Source organism: Podarcis bocagei (assembly GCF_964188305.1).
Source record: "Podarcis bocagei genome assembly, chromosome: 6".
NCBI lineage: Eukaryota > Metazoa > Chordata > Lepidosauria > Squamata > Lacertidae > Podarcis > Podarcis bocagei.
In genome coordinates, this window is record NC_138130.1 from 50187876 (window position 1) to 50207182 (window position 19307).

A 19307-nucleotide genomic window follows, 5' to 3' on the forward strand; every position below is an offset into this window, starting at 1 on the left:
AAGGAACTGCTGTGGTCAGAAGGACCCAAATGGCTTCTGCTTCTGCAATCTCCACAGTTAGTGTAAGTTTTGGTATCTGCAGAACAAAACTGTTTCTGCTCAGTGTACAGCGCCTTTACCTGCTACAGGAATTTCTCTCTCTATGGAATCTGGTGGTTTTTGTTCAGGTGTCTTGTGCTCCCTTTTAAGGGAGACTACTTCACAGTATGCAGGAAATCTACTTCTCCTGTGCTGCAATTAAATGGGCTCTTTAAATGTACTAGAGCTAGCCCAGAAAGGGCAAATGAGATCTTGTTTTGAGGGATCACATTTTGGTCATTGTTGCTGGCACCTCCACTTACATTTGAACAAGTGTTCTTCAATGAATGAGTGCAGTAGTTTCCACTGGTGGATCTAAGCATTCACTTTACCAAGAAAGAACTTTGCCATCATAACTACTTCCTGCCATCTGCTTAGGAAGTTTTGCTTCTTCGTGAGTAATGTACATCTGTTTACATTCTTATATGAATGTATTTGTACATTTGCTGTATGCTTTGACATCTAATTATTTGCTTTCACTTAGTACACAGACTCCTTTCCGGGAACTAGAAAAAAATTCTTAGTTATGTGCAGGAAATGTACCTTCTGCAGGTGTAAATACAATCCAACACCTACTGTGAAAGGGTCTGGGCAGGTTGCTGTGGTTTGGCAAGAATGGGATGGTGAACCAAATGTGGAGTCCTGGCAGCCCTGATTAGGGGATTTGAACCCTTGTCTCCCTGCTCCTAGTCCAACATTCTAACCACTACACCACATTGGCTCTTATCTTATTCTTATCTGTTTTTGCCAACAACTTTGAAATGATTAGGACTGAGAAGCAACCTGTTTCATACTATGGAAGGCTTAGCCCAAGCAAGACAGACTTGCAGTGCACCTTGTGATTGAGAAGGCATTCTAAAGTATACCAGTACCGTTACAAAGTTCACTTTTCACAGTTGATGTTGGTTTCCTTTAAGATGCTTTGAAAGTGACTCGGCTGACCACATCCACATTCTGAAATACCATTTTTGAGAACTCCCAACGAAGCTCCAGCCAAAAGAACAGGAACTGACTCATTTTACAATGCCTGTTCAACATGTAATCAGTTTAGAGATTTTTGGCTAAAGTTACAGACAGGAATCATGAGGAGTCAAAGTAGGAGACCCACTTACCACTTAAAACTGGCACACATACCACTGAAATTTAAGTGCAAGAAAGATGGCTGAAAGCAGTGCAAAACCAAACTGCACACAAGCCACCCCAGATTTATCATTACACAGTTAACTGCACGTGTACCTTCTAATACACAAACACTGATAAACCACTCCTGAAAGCTACATCACCTAATAATAAATAAACAGAAAAGGTTGCAGAAGGAAAAACACATCACTATTTGAAGGCACAAGCGGTAGAAATTGCAAGCAGATGGGCTATAGAATCAAAAAATGGAAAGGGTAAAGAGTCAATTAAAACACAGAAACCAGGTATGTGGTGTAGTCCTCTTCAATGTGGTAGCTTTGCACACATAGGCAGATCATCATGTGGGGATCTTTTCAAACTACCAATCCTCACATTCACCATGTTCAAAGGAAGTAGAGAGAGAGAGAAATGAGGAGAAAGAGCACATCCTACATTCAGGATAGAGCCTACATTACAGCCCATGTGAGAAAGAAGACAGAAGTCTGCTCCACCTTTCTATGGTAGAGACCACCAAGAACCTCCAGGCAAGCCGATCTGAGCATTCCAAAGAAAGAGAGAATAGCAAGTATATTCGGAACTAGAATCTGAGGAGTCAAAGGCTTCCTATCTCTTGTACCTTAAGAAGGACATCTTCACAGGAATGCCACACAGAAAGGGAATCTCAAAAGCAGCAAAAAGTTCATTGCTTATGTACAAGTGGATGGGGAGACCAGAAAGGAAAATGGGAACAAATCTAAGGAAATGTTGATAGAATCATGATGGGTTTTTGGAGGATTCAGAAAATGAAAAAGCACTAAGCTGCTGGAGACACCTACACTGTAACCATTCCCAAGGTAAAGCATCTTGGATTCCAAATATAAGCAGCAATATTAGAAAGTAAAATGATAAATGTAGGACTATTAAAAATGAATTCATCCTTGATGCACCTCACACCTGCACTATCCTCCCAGAATACACATGTTGTGCCATCTCTGTAAACCTTCCTTAAAAACTCATTTCTTATGTGAAGCTTTTGACTTCACCCCTCATGTCTTAATTGAGCATCAATTTACAAGTGTCGTGTTTGGTATTAGCTATACTGAATAATTCCTCTGAAAAAGTGTGCTGTTTGTCAAGCCCATTGAACCCATGTCTAAACCAATATTTTTTTTCGTGTTCACTAGAACATAATATGTTTTCTGCATCCTTAAGAATTTTTTTTAAATTTATTTTCCAGGCAGTGCAAGAGCTTCTGAAAAACTCAGCTATAAGTGATAGACAATGGGGACTGCCATAAACAGCCAGACTACTATAATATCTTTAAAACTCAAACAGTGTTCTAAAGTGGAGCTATACACACATCTATGCTAGAAGTGAGATCCTGGCTGTGTTTGAAGCCAGCAGAAACACAGCTTTAAACTGCTTTTGTTTTAAAAACACAGTGACAACCAATGCCCATTGAATGTTCTTTTCCCCTTCTTTAGTAGGCATCTTCAAAGTATGATAGCCCCATATCAAAGAGCTACATATCCTGAGATGAATTTGTCCTTATTACAGTTCAGGAAAAATGACACGAAAACCAGAGGAAATTAAAAGCAACACAACTTGCTTGTCAAACTTAATATGTGACTAGCACTTGCCTGGGGCTACTGAGACTGACATTAGGAATAAAGAATAATTGTCACTGTACAAAATGTAATCTGGCAATAAAAGATCCCAGAAACACACTGAATTATTGTTGTATTTCCCACTGGAGAAAAGATTATAAAATATACAGTACAGCAAATAACTGGCATTTAAAAAGGATCATCAGCATGGATTCCATTTCACTTGCAGCGAATACTAGTAATACAGTTATTTTAGCACCCCATCTGAGGGTGTGCTTACTCAAAAGTAATTCTCACTAAGTCCAGGGTGTCTTAATTCTTAATAAACATTTTTAGGATTGAATCCTATGGGCTATTAGAGTAACTTTCTCATATCTAATACATCTCTAATGAAAACAACACAACTACATCTGGGCTAGGGAAGGTCTAGCTCAGGTAAGTTTTGATAAATTATATTTACTGGATAGTTTATTTGTTTAGTCAGTTATTCCAAATATTTTTAATAGAATTACTACTTAAAACCTTTGTATAGTACCTATAATTAAGGGGCACACACTACACTTTTTGCAGATACTTGTTACAGATGCATCATGAATTCTTTAGAGATGGATATTATGCAAAAAGTTATTGCAGACAACTATAGTTACTTTTACTGGACATAAAAAGAGAGAAACATACCATTGTAAGTAAAACGATTTTTCCATGCTGCCATACATCTTACTCCTGCTAGCATACCTAAGAGCTAAATATGCCACCACAGAACCAGAGCTTCTCAATTCCTAGCAGGATAAAATAAGGTGCTATGATCTGCATTTCCTGCAAGAGCTATAAATGAATTATTTGAGCCACAGCAGCATTACTGCTACCCAACTCTGTGATCCCTAGAATCCACACATCACTGATATTTGCTGGGTCTATAAGTGTACCAGCACAGAGACATCTTGTGCAGCACAACAAAGCTAGGAATCAGGACCTAAATATGTAACATGTGAACTCATCCTAAGTAAGATATAGGATAGTTAATAGTCAAAACCAATACACAATTATCAACATGCAAGCCCAGTAAAATCAATGAGCTTGCGCACTCCTAACTTCAACAGAAAGCACATAGGTAGTCCCTGGTGTTTTTCCACCCACCCACAGACAAACAGCAGCACCAGTGCCTCTCTCAAAATTCCCCACCTTTTAATGTGGAACTTTGGCATTATCACTTCTGTCATGCCAGGTCACTAACCTAACTTTGGAAAGGCCAAGGGCATGAATGCTCTCGCTACCATCCAGACTATAGCAGGGAAGGGGATCTTGTGGTTGTCAAAATGTTTTGGGGATGGCTCCCACCATCCATTACAGTTGGCCATGCTGGTTGGTGCTCTTTGGAGTCGAAGTCCAACCCTGCACTACAGCTTCCTTCAACATGATTATTTTCTTCGGTATTCTAACTGGAACATGGAAGCTGTTCCCTACTTCCTCTCCTCTTCAGGGCAATTGCTGTGGCTCCTCAGATCTTCTGCACTCATTAAAAGTAGCAGGAAGGAATTTCTTGCACTTTTTGGTCCTGAACGATGCATTTCCTCACATCACTTAGCCTCTGTCCTCTGTCTTTAAACTTGTAAAAAGCAAAAGGCAAGATAATGCATATGGTGTTCCATTCATCGTGGGGAAATGCAATGCCATAATGGAAAGTGGTTAAGCATTTCAGACTATAAGGGAATTGCGGGGGGGGATCACTATGAGATGCTTCACAGGAAGTGATTCATAAATGAAATAATTTTAAGAAGCAAATAGAAACATTAATCTAGTTGACATACGGTAACTTGATTTAATTGGGGCACAAGATATTTAGCCTTGCACATGTTGTTGTTGGGTCTATATCATAGTGAATGATTTTGAGAGAGGACAAAGTTAGTGCAGAAAGTGCTTAAGGGAATGTTATTTTGCCTGCTGAAAGTGGGCACAATGGTTCCTGCAGCTGTGCCAGGACTATACATCTGAGGGTCTTGCCATATGGAAAACTCTACCTTAATATATTTGAGGATTATCTGAATTACTTGGACAATTGTAACATTAAGCCTTAAAAACCCTGTGCTTTTAAACCAAAATAGAATAAGAGAATTCTGACAGAACTTGCAGGGATGCATGTTTATGACTGTAATCTCAGGTTTGGATTTACTCAGAAGTAAGGCCCATTCTGTATAAGGCACAAGGCAGATAAGTGTAAATAGGACTGTAGCCTAGTTTACAGCTGATGGCATCTATTTTTATTTCAGTTCAATCAACAGGATGAAAGTGAACTATCTTGGACTATGTCAGCACTTAAGAATAACTCATTCTTTAAAATGGAACAACCAGCACCATATTAGAAATGCTTAACTACTGTGAAGTCTTTACCTATTAGAATTTAATCAGGAAGGACAATTGCTGAACTACTACAACCACAATACTTATATATTTATCACTTTTCAAAGAACTATCCCAGAAAGCTTAAGGAAGATGGATCCTGTCTGCTCAGGTAGTTAAGAAGAAGATAAATGTGTGATTAATGTGTGGCTTGTTTCAAAATTTGCAAATGTCACGCAACTCAGAAGAGCAAAACCATTAGCCATTTTCCCTTACCGCAATATGCATTCTATAATACTTTGTTTCAAAAAATTTATACACCACTAGGTTGTATAAAAATAAAATCTTTAAAGCAGCTTACAGAAAATGAAAAATATATTGCTAAACCAGTAACTTTACAACTTTAGGATTACATGACTCGCTTACAGAATCAGCAAGTCTGTAGCCACTTCTAACAGCTTGCTCCACCTGCTCTGTATGCTACCGCCATACCATGTTAGATGAATGCATTCCCAAAGGTGCTTGGTGCTCCATTAATTTTGTACATCATAGTGCAGAGGTGAGGTCTACATTAAATAGGGTCTACATTTCTCCTGCAGTAAGAAGAAATGGAAACTTGCTCATACTAGCCATGGCCAACAGTTGGGAGGAGGGACATTTATGGGCAGAAAATATATATGGTATATTAATTGGAATGGCATGTGGAATTATGGAAGATGACAGCCAGAAACTTTTAATTAATTTTTTTCATTGTGTATATAATTGCCCATTAAGGAATGGGTGAAAAGTAGGGAAATTGCTGGTAGACCTCTGAGCTCTATATCTATTTATTGATTGTTATAAGATATTTTGCCTATTGATAAGATAACCATCGCCTATCCTAGTACAGCTAAGGCCATGACTCACTTTGGCCTGCCCTGTTAATTTATTGACACTAAATTGGTTCTTATGATCCTTCGGTGATTACAAATGAGCCACCAACTTTGTCTTTTAAACACCCACAGTCCTACACAGTATAGTGCATTTTGTGTGTTGTAAAACAGATATAAAAATAATGTGATATTTTGAAGTGATATTCAAAACCCTGATCCAAATATTATGAAAAATTGCTATGCCATTTCATTCATATAGGTGTAAATGCAGATCAGGTAATCTGAATTTCCAAGGAATCTTTCAAAATCAACTGGCAACCCAGTGGCACCAAATACCACATGATAAGGACATTGGTAGAAGAGGAGCACCATACACCAACTATATTCATTTTCTAAAGAGTTCCTTTCAAGTTATATTGCAGTGGTTTCCCCAGCAATGAAAAGATGCAAGAGAAGAATCTATATTGCTTGAAACACTCATATTATTATTAGGCAGGGAGGGGTGAGTTAATTGCTCTTGTGAATTAGGACAGGTTCAAACAACATTTGAGTTCAGAACTTCCACAGAGGTACTCAAATAATGTTATCTGTCTTTGTTCACATAATAGATTCTCGACTGTTCCCAGAACACACACATGTGGGTCAAATAAACTGGGCAATCTATTTATGACTACAATTACTGTAATTCTAGCGGCACTTTTTCTAGCAACCACCAACCAGTCAATTTTTAAAAGAATGGCTCTTTTATAAGTTCCTTTTCACTCATTCTCTCCAGCATCCAGATTTTCAGAGGGTCTTCCTGGCAAGCGGAATATGAAAGCACTGCTGTTCATTAATTAAAATCACATTTTAAGTCTTCCTCATTGTCAACTACATCAGAGGTCAAAGTGGGATTTGAAATTCACCACAGAAATACAATGCTTCAAAGAAAAATTAGGGATCAGAGAAGGCCACTTTTGGAGAGCATTTAACTCTGTCTTCACTTTTAATACTTCAGAACAGGTACATCACACGAAGAGACTTTTCAAAGTACAGTGATCAAACAAGATAAGGTAATTTTGAGTGACAACATGTCTTGCTTCCTTTAAGTGCAAGAATGTGGAAGGAGGATGGATAAAATTACCTGTTTCTTAGATTGCTAACATAGGAAGTTTTCACTTATAATGCTATCTTTTATGAGTGGCAAATACATTGTAAAGCCTTCCAAACAGTTTGCTTAAGCAGCCTTTTCCAGGTGTTCACTGGACACACCTTAACTAGAACAAGAATGATTGCCAAGGTGGGGTTCTCATTCTTCCTGATTTACTAGTGAACAAGGCTGTTAAAATGCATGCTTATCTGAAAGTCCATTTTTTTTATTGCTCCTCTTATTAAGAATTTCCTGCTTATTTTTTACCTTTTAGACAGCAATCTATATTTTTACTGAAAGGACTATCTGTGAGCATTTCGTAGGAAAAAAGAAGGAACTATTCTGAAAAGTGTTAGAAAAATATAGGACAAAAGCAGGTCCTTTCTACCTTTTGCCATGTGTCTCAAACAATGGAGTACTGAAAACATCACTAAAACAATTAACCCTGGCTATACAAACAAGGGGGGGGGGAGAGAAAAGAACTGATTAAGACTAGAGACAGAACATTTTACACAGTCTTTACCTAGACCAGCCTCAATTAAGTCATTTCCTTCAAAAGTATAATTAAAATAAACTGAAAAATAAAGGTGAGACATTACTACACAGAAGTCAACTGGATTCTCCCACCCCGCAATTTAAGTAAACTTAATGTTATTGACTAAAAGGTAATTGTTTCCTCTATTTGTTTCAACACAACATGTTCTAAGAAAAATCTGAAAATGAGCTAATTGAAGGAAGTATGACTAACAGAGAAAAATATTTTTCTGTTAGCTCATGACATTTTTATTATACTGGAAACTTCATTCAAAACTTATGAACACTCTTTCAGGTTTGTTATGTCCTGTACTATGTACTTGCTTCTCTCTGCAGCATTAGTGTCAACATATTCAACAAGTTCCACTTTATAAAAAATAAAATAAAATAATTGTTACTGAAATGGGGTGCCAATTTGTGCTAACTTTTTTGTATTAGAACATGACAGACTGATATTTCAGGATGTCTTCCTGTCAGTAAGTATGTTGCAAGTAGTCAGTGGAAAGAAAAACTAGCAGTTTAACTAGAGTCTCTTTCATTTCTAAAGACAGCTTATTATGCATTTAGCCAGACAGTACAAAATAGTTCTGCATTGGAGGGAGAACATACTATTCAATTTCCAATTAACAATTTCCTGCCTCCCCACAAAAAAATCCTAAAAACATTTACCTTTTCAATCAGTTGCATGCCTCTTCCCTAAAATATCAGCACAGAAACATCTCAACGTTTTTTTAAACATGCTACACCAAAACAGATTAAACAAATCATTTCTATTCTCCATTTCAATTCAGTTATTAGTTAGAAACCTGAAAATCTGGACGTAATTTTAAACACAAAATAACAGACTATCTGTTGCAGTAGGTAGCACCACTTCTCACTTACCCATGCCGAGCAAATAATACTTCCTGGTGAAAAGATTTTACAGCTTCCGTTAACTAAAAAGCGTTCAGCACTACAGCTAGACAAGACAGATTACAAAATGCTTTTGTCAGAAGGCAGCGTGAAAGTTTCTCCCCCTACAGTTATGTTCCAGAGTAAAGAGTCATCAGCACTCCATTCCTGTGATAAAAACAAGGTAACGACAAAGGAAAAGAGGCTCAGACAAGTTCCTGTCAAAGATTCTTAACTGCAGTCTTCTGAAAATAGTAAGCAATCTTAAAGTGACAGTTACCAAACTCCAAGGTGACGCTCATTAATCCAAATTGGCTGCAGCTGGCTTTATTGTCTACCATTTGGCTTGGTCAAGCCCACATGAGTGTTAAACTTTATCACATGTTGCTGAATCACCGCCTAGTCTCATCATTACAAACTACATGTAACTAAGCAATGCGAGCGAGGAAAGCTTCTACTAACTCGAAGGCAGGGAGTTCTTATACACAGCCGCCAATTAGCTCTTGCCCAATCACAGGCTGCAACTAGTTGCCTCAGTCACATGACAGGGCAGTCCTCACTACAGCAGAGAGATTTCTGAATTAGTTGGGGTTACACAAAGGACACTCATTGGGAGGGGGAAGCAGTGAGTACAAAATGAAAACGCCCAGGCTGACTGCTGTTAAGTGCTTTAAAGCAGGAAACTCCCTCGCTTCATGCAGACACACAAATTCAGAACAATGTCTACTACACATGAAAATTAGTCAGGACCCCTAAAATCTTGTTTTATAAATACATTACACCTATTTATGCTGCCCACTGCCCTGCCAATTTTCCTGCTTTCACTTAATTAGTGATCACTTAAAACTGATCCATTTCATAGAAACAAGCAATCAGGTACGATTAACAACATTATGATCTTAAGGAAAGAAACTTGCACCACCACAAACCACATTATTTACTCTTCATGAACGTAATTAGATGTATGTGTGTATATTAGCCTGAATATCAACTTGAACAATTCTTTTAAATGCAGATTGGTGACAGACAAGTATATTCTCATGTTTAGAAAAACAGTTACCCTTAATTCATGCCACTCTGAATTTCATTCCATGCATTTAATTCTATTATTTACTAGCCTCAAACAATAATAGAATGAAATCACTTTTTCAGTACTGCTACTCCAAATTTTCACAAAACATTGATGCTGTAAAATAGCTATTTCAGTATTGCTCTAATAAAGTCAAAATATATAAGATATGTAATTTAGTTCTGAACCTGAAGATTTGCATATGGTTAAAAGCATCATATGGTTACCGCAGCTGCTGTAAAAACTGGAGTACCTTGTAATGTTTCGTCCTCCTGTTATAGTTGGCAAATCCCAATTTATGGGCACGAACCATATGCCAGGACAAACCATAAGAGATGACTCAAGTTGCCTCGCCCCCACAGAACAACAGCCCTCTTTAGCAGGGGAAAGAATAACCCCTTATAGGTATGACTCAAAAAGCCTTATGCTATATTCAGAAAATGCATTAAAATTACTCTGGAGTGCTTTCATATCCTGGGATAGCAATGCAGGAATTTGATATCCCAGACTAAATCAGAACAGCTTGTCCTGGAGTAACTTCTTTTTACACCAGAATTATCTCCAGAGCACAACATGCCACAGAGAAAAATATTCTGTTTGAATAAGCTATAATGTGTGCAAACATCACATTACAATCTTGGATCACTCTAGACAGCCATGTTGGTACCTGCCTGACTAGAGCAAGAGCCAGACTTAGAAGGCAAATAAATTAATGCATACATATGAACCAGTCTAATAACCTAGTTGTAGATCCTATTGAAACTCAGCTTTATACAAATTACATGAAAAAATTATAATGCCCCGAGAGAAACACCTATTTATATATTTCAGGATATATTTCCAATCAACCAACTCTGGACTGTCAAATTCCAAATATATTATCTGTGATTTCACTTTGCTGCAACCATGACGTGTCACAGATGCATTACTACTTAGTTGTGTCACATGGTTGCAGTAGAATGAAATATACAAGGCATACTTTACAGCCAAGAAAATGTTTGTTTGTTTGTTTGTTAAAATATTTTAACACATCACCCTTTTATAGGCTACCCTTTCCAGTTTATTTTTTATTGCTTTTGGGGAAAATAATTTCTGGAAATAAAGGCATTTAACTTTAAGTTATTATGACAGAACACCCTTATAATAAACGCTTTATAATAAATACATTTCATATTAAAACCAGCAAATGCCTTTCATAAATGATGATATGGAATTGATTTAAGGCATGTTAGTACTTGGTGGATCTTGGTAATACCCACTGTATAGCATATACCGGTAAATAAATATCAAGCTACATCTTTAAATCAAACAAAAGCTTCGAAAGTTATTTTAAAGCTTCTTTTAAATCTTATCCATTACACTTAAGAAGAAATTCAAGGTAATTTAAATTTGAATAGTGTTTTCTTACAATTCTAAAGATAATCTTTATGAAACTGAACTCACATCAACTTTTAACAGAATCTGTTTACAAGTTCTGAGGACTGTGTATTTATTTAAAACATATGCACCATAAAAGAGCTATTGTCTTGTAAGACACATTGCTCTCACTTTCTTACTGAGATTCTACACACATACACAAATCCATCTACAATAACTACTCCAGGTAAATTCTTAACACATCAGAATGAAAAGGTAAAAACACAGTAGAACAAGAAGCAAAGAAATACAAACAAATCCCCCTTAAATTAACCTCACTAGACTTTACATTAGTCTATACATTTTAATAAATATATAATGATGTAAACAACCATCTTTGTCTTGCACCCATATAACCTCTATCACAGGAAAGGGCACTTCATCCAGCAAATTGTAAACAGCAACAAACACAACAATTAGGCAGGTGCCCAAGGCACACAAGAAATTTAGGGATTACAGTGAAATTTTGGTCTCAAGATTGCTAGAATCCAGTAAATAGGATGCCCCACTTTTTACACTAAGTAGCATTTGCAAGTGCAGATAGGTAGCCGTGTTGGTCTGCCATAGTCAAAATAAAAAAATTCCTTCCAGTAGCACCTTAAAGACCAACTAAGTTAGTTCTTGGTATGAGCTTTCGTGTGCATGCACACTTCTTCAGATACCTGGTATCTGAAGATACTTGGTATCTGCAGAAGTGTGCATGCACACGAAAGCTCATACCAAGAACTAACTTAGTTGTTCTTTAAGGTGCTACTGGAAGGAATTTTTTTATTTTAGCATTTGCAAGAAGAATTTATTAAACATGCAAAGAAAGACCAAAGCTTCTCCTCATATATAAATTTAAATACATGCAGATGTGGACTACTATGGTCTAATTTGAATGGGGGTGTGAGAGAGTGGATTAATGGTGAAATAATTCTCAAATGTGGGCAATCCCAAAGAAAAAGGACATAGATTATTTAATGGAGTGCTGCTTTTATGTCTCCTTTTTACAGAATTTCCAACCAAATAAGATTCTTTGGGAACACTAAACCAAATTAGAATTTTGCAACCTAAAGCCTTCTCTTGCTTCAAAAGAATGATACAAATTATATGATGTTCTTAACTGATGTGTTAATAGAATTCTATAAATCACACTCCAGATGAGTATCTTGAAGCCCATCTATATTAACACCCTAGTGGCCCAAATACAGAAATATAAGGATCGTGCACCAGCTATAACAAGGAACTGCATCTCACTGCAACTTCAGTGGTGCTCAGCCAGCAGCTGTGATTCTATGTCACAGAGAGAACTGGCTGCAAAGCTAGGGGGATCAGCAATTTGCTGCATGACATAACACAGTTATAAACGAATATTTGGTTGTGATAAAAATCTGACTCAACCCATCAATATTTCAGATCCAAGTACATTGTTATCTTACAACCAAGAAAGAACCATGTCTACGTGTGCACCTTGCTCCAAGAAAACTCTGTATCTTGTTATACAGTCAAGGGAGCAGAAGACCAAGATCACATTGTGCAGTACACCATCCCATCCCATCTGACTTTCTCAGAATCAAGATTTGTCCATCCCTTTCCTAGCTCCTTTCTTCACAATAATTAGGTAACTCTGGCTCCAACTCTGTGTACATCTACTTCAACAAAAACACTAGTAAGCAAAGTGTTATAGACATGCACAAGATAAGCCGTCAGAATCTTTTATCTCCAGTGCTTTGAGAAACTAGGTTTCTTTAACTTGCACACTTGCCCATTCTCAACCTCAACCATTTCCCTCATGATACATAATGTTTTGGTACACGTATCAGGAAGAATGAGGTTGGATGGGAATTTAGCTATTTATAAAAAAAAATTATACACCACTAATTCATTAAAAATATTATCTATACAGCCATGCAGTAAAAATCATATAAACATTTAAAATCAGAAATCAGATAACTACTGTGGAAAGATGTATTCTTAATTGCCTGCGTTAGCATGATCGAATAGAACACTTTTCAACAGGCGTTTGAAAGCTGAAACAGAAGGCTTCTGCTGAATCTCTATCGGAAGAGTGTTCTACAGTAACCCAACCTCAAGGTTACTAACACATGGGCTACAATGATCAGGGTATCCCTGTCCAAGAATAGCTATAGCTGGCAAACCACACAAAGCTGGTAAGAGGCACTTGTAGCCACAGAGGACACTTGGGTCTCTAGTGGCAAATGTAGCAAGGAGTACCCCCAAACTACAGACTTGTTCCTTCAGAAGGTGTGCAACGCCATCCAGAACAGACAATCTACCTATCTCCTAGAAATAGGAATCTACCTGGCGCAGCTCAATTTCCCCAGGATTCATGTAGTTTATTGACCCTCATCCAGACCATCGCTGTGCTCAGACACCAATAAAGAACTTTCACAGCCTCTCCTGATTCGCCCCTGGTCAGGAGTAAGCAGCCTTCAGACCATATGGAACAACTCTGCTGGACAGCTCCTCAAGCACTGAGCTCACCATCATGTGGTAAGACCAATTACAGTGGTGCCCCGCAAGACGAATGCCTCGCTAGACGAAAGGGTTTTCCGTTTTTGCGTTGCTTCGCTAGACGAATTTCCCTATGGGCTTGCTTCGCAAGACGAAAATGTCTTGCGCTTTTTTTTTAAAGCCGCTTGAAGAGGCGCAGTTGCGACGGATCGTGCTTTGCAAGACGAAAAACATCGCAAGACGAAAAGACTCGCGGAACGAATTCTTTTCGTCTTGCGAGGCACCACTGTATGAGCCCAAACACACGACTGGTCTGCTTCTGAGCACGATTTATGCCACTTACACTCTAGCCCATGCCTGCTCCATTTCATGGACCATAGCCCCTCAGTATGCCAGGGAGCAAAATCGGCTCCACAGCATCAGACAAGGCACTCGGGGCAATTATGTCAATGGCCCTTCTTGTTCCACCATTCCATAGTGAAACTGGGGTCTCAACAGGATAATCTGTGTGTTCACGGGGGGGGGGGGGGGAGAGAGAAAGCAGTCAATCAGATTTTATCTGTTTCTAGGAGTGGACCATCCTAACAGATTCCCCACCCTTGCAAGGGATAATTACTACTTAAATCCAAACCTCTTCAGGAAATGGACTAACTATGGAAATTGTCACACACCCTATTTCCACAACACCCCTCCCCAAATGAAATGAAGATTAAATCAAGGGTAAGTTCTGGTATGTGAATTGAACTGATGACCATTTGAGACTGGCCATGGTTGACATGGAGGCCATGAACTATTGAGTAGAACCTTAGACATTTTCAGAATGAATGTTGAAGTCACACAAAACCACAGTCATGTGCTCCTCCAACACCACACCCAAGGCAACCTCAGCTAGTTTACTCAGGGATGAGCAGCAGGGTGGGCTGTGCACCAACAGCATCCCTAACCTGTCTCTTTGGCTCAACACCAGATGCAGGCCCTACAGCTCAAAGAGAGATGGGTTTCCTGGTTATGGGAAGTGAACTCCTATGGACTACATTCACACTTTCCTCCACCACTCCCGTCTGGGCTGATGTCATATGGAGTACCAGGGTAGGCAGAGCTGAGTCAGATCTGGTCCACCCAGCTCCCCCACCCAGGTCTTGGTGATACAGATCAGATCTGCATGCTCATCAACAATCACATCATGGATCAGCATGGTTTTATTACAGACTGAAATGGCATTTAGCAATAGAACCACCAGACAGTTGGGAACAGTGGCAGAGAATCCATTAGTACCACGCATAGGAGCGAGCTCAATGGGAAGAAGTATCAGGCGGAAGCACCTATCACCACCCCTCCATGAAGTGTTTCCCTATTAAATAAGGAAATTGCTCAAAACATTAACAATGCAATCCTAACCATGTTAACTCATAGAATCATAGAATCATAGAGTTGGAAGAGACCACAAGGGCCATCGAGTCCAACCCCCTGCCAAGCAGGAAACACCATCCGAGCACTCCTGACATATGGTTGTCAAGCCTCTGCTTAAAGACCTCCAAAGTAGGAGACTCCACCACACTCCTTGGCAGCAAATTCCACTGTCGAACAGCTCTTACTGTCAGGAAGTTCTTCCTAATGTTTAGGTGGAATCTTCTTTCTTGTAGTTTGGATCCATTGCTCCGTGTCCGCTTCTCTGGAGCAGCAGAAAACAACCTTTCTCCCTCCTCCATGTGACATCCTTTTATATATTTGAACATGGCTATCATATCACCCCTTAACCTCCTCTTCTCCAGGCTAAACATGCCCAGCTCTCTTAGCATCATTTCCAGGCCTTTGACCATTTTGGTTGCCCTCCTCTGGACACGTTCCAGTTTGTCAGTGTCCTTCTTGAATTGTGGTGCCCAGAACTGGACAATTAGTTCTGACAACTCAGAAGTCTTACTGAATTCAATAGGGCTTTCTCCCAGTAAGTGGCATTAAGATTATAGACTAAATTACTAATCAAGTAGTGACAAGGTAGAGCAGACCATTTTATTTGTTTGTTTGTCCCCCCCCCCTTTATTTACTCCTATAGTGCATCCTATAAATGAAGTACTCCAGATGTTTTGGACCACAAATCCTGACTGGGCCAATGGGATTTGCAGCCCAAGACATCTGTAGGGTACCAGGATGGCAAAAACTGGTCTATTCAAAGTTGAGCCCCACTGAATTCAGCTAAGTGAGCACAGGGTTACAGGCTGTCTTTTTATGTAAATATATAAACCAAATATTTACACACTACAAGCACACATTCTGTTTTATATACCTTTTTGGTGCTGAATAACTTGTAAATATTTTATATGATTCATGCTCTGGTTATTAGTCACCAGTAATTTTTTTATTAACATATTTTAAACTTTCAAAAACATTTCAAGCCTTATATTATGCAATTACATTGATTTTAAATACTTCCATTTTTTTCATGTTATGCTTGTGAGTGCTTTGTTCAAATTGAGTTAGTGGGTACTTTTATATTAAGTATCCTGAAGTATAATTTGTTATCTCATAGCGCCTCTGAAGAAGGCATCTTGCTAAAACATGTTGCACTAAATGCTTTCCATTTTTATTATCGTGTCAAGGCTTTGCCAACTTTTGGTCAGAAAGACTTAACATATTTACTGTGACATTAGCTTTCATGGGGTAAAAATGCATTTGTCGGGCTTCTTGATGCATCTGACCCATGGAAGCTTATGCCACAACAGACTTACTCTATGCAAGCAAAGAAGTATAACTAGAGTAACCAGGAAACATATTAACAACATTCAAAAACTCAAGTCCCCTCCTAGGCGAATTACATTTTCAATAACATTCTGGGGCTGGGGCTCTGCAAGTAGAGACCAGCATCCAACAAATATATGTAAGATAGAAGAGAAGTTTATATTTGCCTAAATTTGTATACAAAATGCCTGCATGCAACCCCAAGGGGTTTTGCTTCCCTCACTCCTTGCAGGTGTTTGGCTCCTTCCTTGTTCTTAAAAGTACTAAGAGAGATGTTTCTTAATATGTATCACATTCCTGTTTCTTGTAGTGATTATGAATTCTTAGCCCTGCCCAATTAGGAACCATTAAAAAACAACAACCTGATACCTGTCTTTCATCTTTGGAGAGCCCAACACCTGCAAGGTGAGGAGGGTAGGAGAAGAAAAGGCAAGTGCCCTCTTTACTTCTTCCCGCAGTCTCTTCTTCCTTCATATCTTTGTAAAGGAACTGCAAAGGGAAGCTACCTCCTCTATTTTCTGCATCTTGCATCCAGTAAATTTCAGGTTGTGTGGCTGATGGGACCCCTCTGGAAGGGCTTGTCCATTGTGGCTTTACTATGAATACTATGGCTTTACTTTTAAAAAAAGAAAAAGGCGATCCAAATTCTAATAACCTGCATTCGGCAAATCAATAGGTATTACATACCTATAACTCCTCACATGAACCGAATTGGATTTAAAAGGTCAGAAATCTAAAATGATAAACTGATATATTCTTAATGTAGCACTAAGTTATTTAAGATTCATTATTAGGGTGACTATAGTAGGGGCTATGTATATCTGTATCATCATATATTTATTTACTGCATGTTTACAAAAAATACAAGAACACCACATTTAGCACCGGGAACAGATGATGATGATGATGATAATGATTATTATTATCCTTCCTCCCAAATGACCCACAGGCATCAGGGGAAAAGGCAATAAAAACAATCCAAAAATTTGAAAAATGTTTCAGACAAACCAAGTATCTACACAGCTAAAAATTCCAAATTTTGACAAGGCTTGGGTAAACAGGAACGTTTTAAGCTTTTGCCTCAATGTTAATAATAAGGGGGACAGATACAGTTCACCAGAGAGGAGTGGACTCCATAAGCTGGGCACTGATATGAAGAAGCCCCCATCACAGGGCAGCACCAGCTGGGCTGCAGCAAGCAAAGAATCTCAACATTCATTCAACCTTAAAAAGACAATGCTGACAACAGACACATAGTGAACTTTTCCAAAAGCCAAGTAGGATTTCCAATAGTAATAGACAGCTTTTGAACAACATGTCAGGCAGCTGTAGTTATAGAGTTATCTAGTCTTTCATATTATGTTACAGTCATACCTCGGGCTATGAGCGCTGCAGGTTGAGCGTTTTCGGGTTGTGGACCGTGCCGAACCTGGAAGTGCCGGAGCAGGTTACGTCTGGGTTTCAGCGCTCACGCATGCGCATAACCGCAAAATGACATCACACGCATGCGCAGAAGCGGCGCTTCAGGCTACGAACGCTGCGGTTTGCGGACGTGTCTCCCGCACGGATCATGTTCGCAACCAAAGGTTTGACTGTATATACATGTAAGTTTATTTTTATGCTGCCTTTCAGCCAGAGGAGGCCCCCCCCAAAGTGGTCAGAAAGGATAATACAAACAAAATACAACTTTCAAAACTTTAAAACAAAATTTTAACACTTCAAATATTATTTTATGTTATTTCATTTTTAATATTTGTATTCCACCCTTCAGCCGTAGATCTCAGGGAAGTTCACAGCATAAAAATACAAGATAAAAACACAAAATACATAATAAAAACAAGAACAAACCAAACCAATAACACCACCACCCACAGGAAACCCAATGAAAGCAGTAAGAATTGAATTTGTTTTCTCTTCCCCACCCACCCTGATTTGCGCAAGCAAGTCCACAGCTGACTTGCATCCTTTTTATCTATGTGATTTACTTACTGTAACAAATAGATTCTTGTTTATTGTTTTTTATGCTATTTTACTGAGATTTTTGTTTTCATGCATGTTGTTAAGAACCTTGAAATTTCCATTATGGGATGTAAAGTTTTTCTTCCTCCACAAAATGTTTTTACACACACACACGGATTTTCATTATGAAAGAACCATTGGCAGATTAGTCACTGAAGAATTGCATTACTTGAGAAATACAAAGATTCCTTCTTTCATCTCACTGAAATATTTTTTTTCTTTGTATCATTATACTGCGTGTTTAACACTTTTTAACGTCTGTAGGCTTAAGTATCATAACTGCTTGGAAGCACTGTTGTTTTTTAATCCTCCATTTTAAAAAGCTACTCAATGAGAGTTCTGAAATGAAGTTGTGTAAATATTCAATGACTGAGACAGAGGAGTCATCAGGGTATAAGAAGGAGGAGCTGAAAGGGGCAAGGTTCTGTGCCAATAACTTAATCATAACCACGTGAGTAATTCAGGGGATTCAGGGTTTCCCCCCCCCCTTTAAGGGTATGAATCAAGTTAAGTTTGTTTTGCTGTGGGTGAAGGAAAGGAGAATATAATACTATGAATCAGAAAGATGATCAAATATGTGGCAAAGACAGCTCAATTATAGTTGCTGCCTTTCCTCTCAAACTGTCTATCCTAAGAAGTCAGAATTTTGCTTATCAACAGAAATGATAGTTTTCAGTTTCCAAGATTCCCTATAACAGGAATGGACAGAAGGTAGATCAGAATTTACTGGTCTCTGGTTGATTTGTAGCAGATTGACAAGGTTCTCTGGCTTCCAGCTGTTCAACCAAAACAACAACAATATGACTTTTCCCACCTAAATCAGATTGCTGAAATGAATTGACTTTTCAGGAATTGACTTTTGTGTGAAAGAACTGTGAGCTCAGTTTAGGCCCCCTACTGAAAACAGAACATGATCAGAGGCACTCTTGTTTTTTAATTCTAACTGTATACCTTTTGCACCTGACTCTCGTTGGTAGATCTATCAAGACTGAAGTTTGCCCAACCCTTTTATATTCTTCTCCTCCTCTTATTGAATGTTATCA

At 38.5% G+C, this 19307-nt stretch overlaps 1 long non-coding RNA gene across 1 annotated transcript; it reads left to right on the plus strand.

The window, feature by feature from the left end:
- The first annotated feature begins 525 nt into the window (after positions 1–525).
- On the plus strand, positions 526–8545 carry LOC308588691. The gene is made up of 3 exons (XR_014008879.1): positions 526–2051; positions 5072–5313; positions 6273–8545. It is a non-coding gene; the product is annotated as an uncharacterized lncRNA (long non-coding RNA).
- The last annotated feature ends 10762 nt before the right edge of the window (positions 8546–19307 follow it).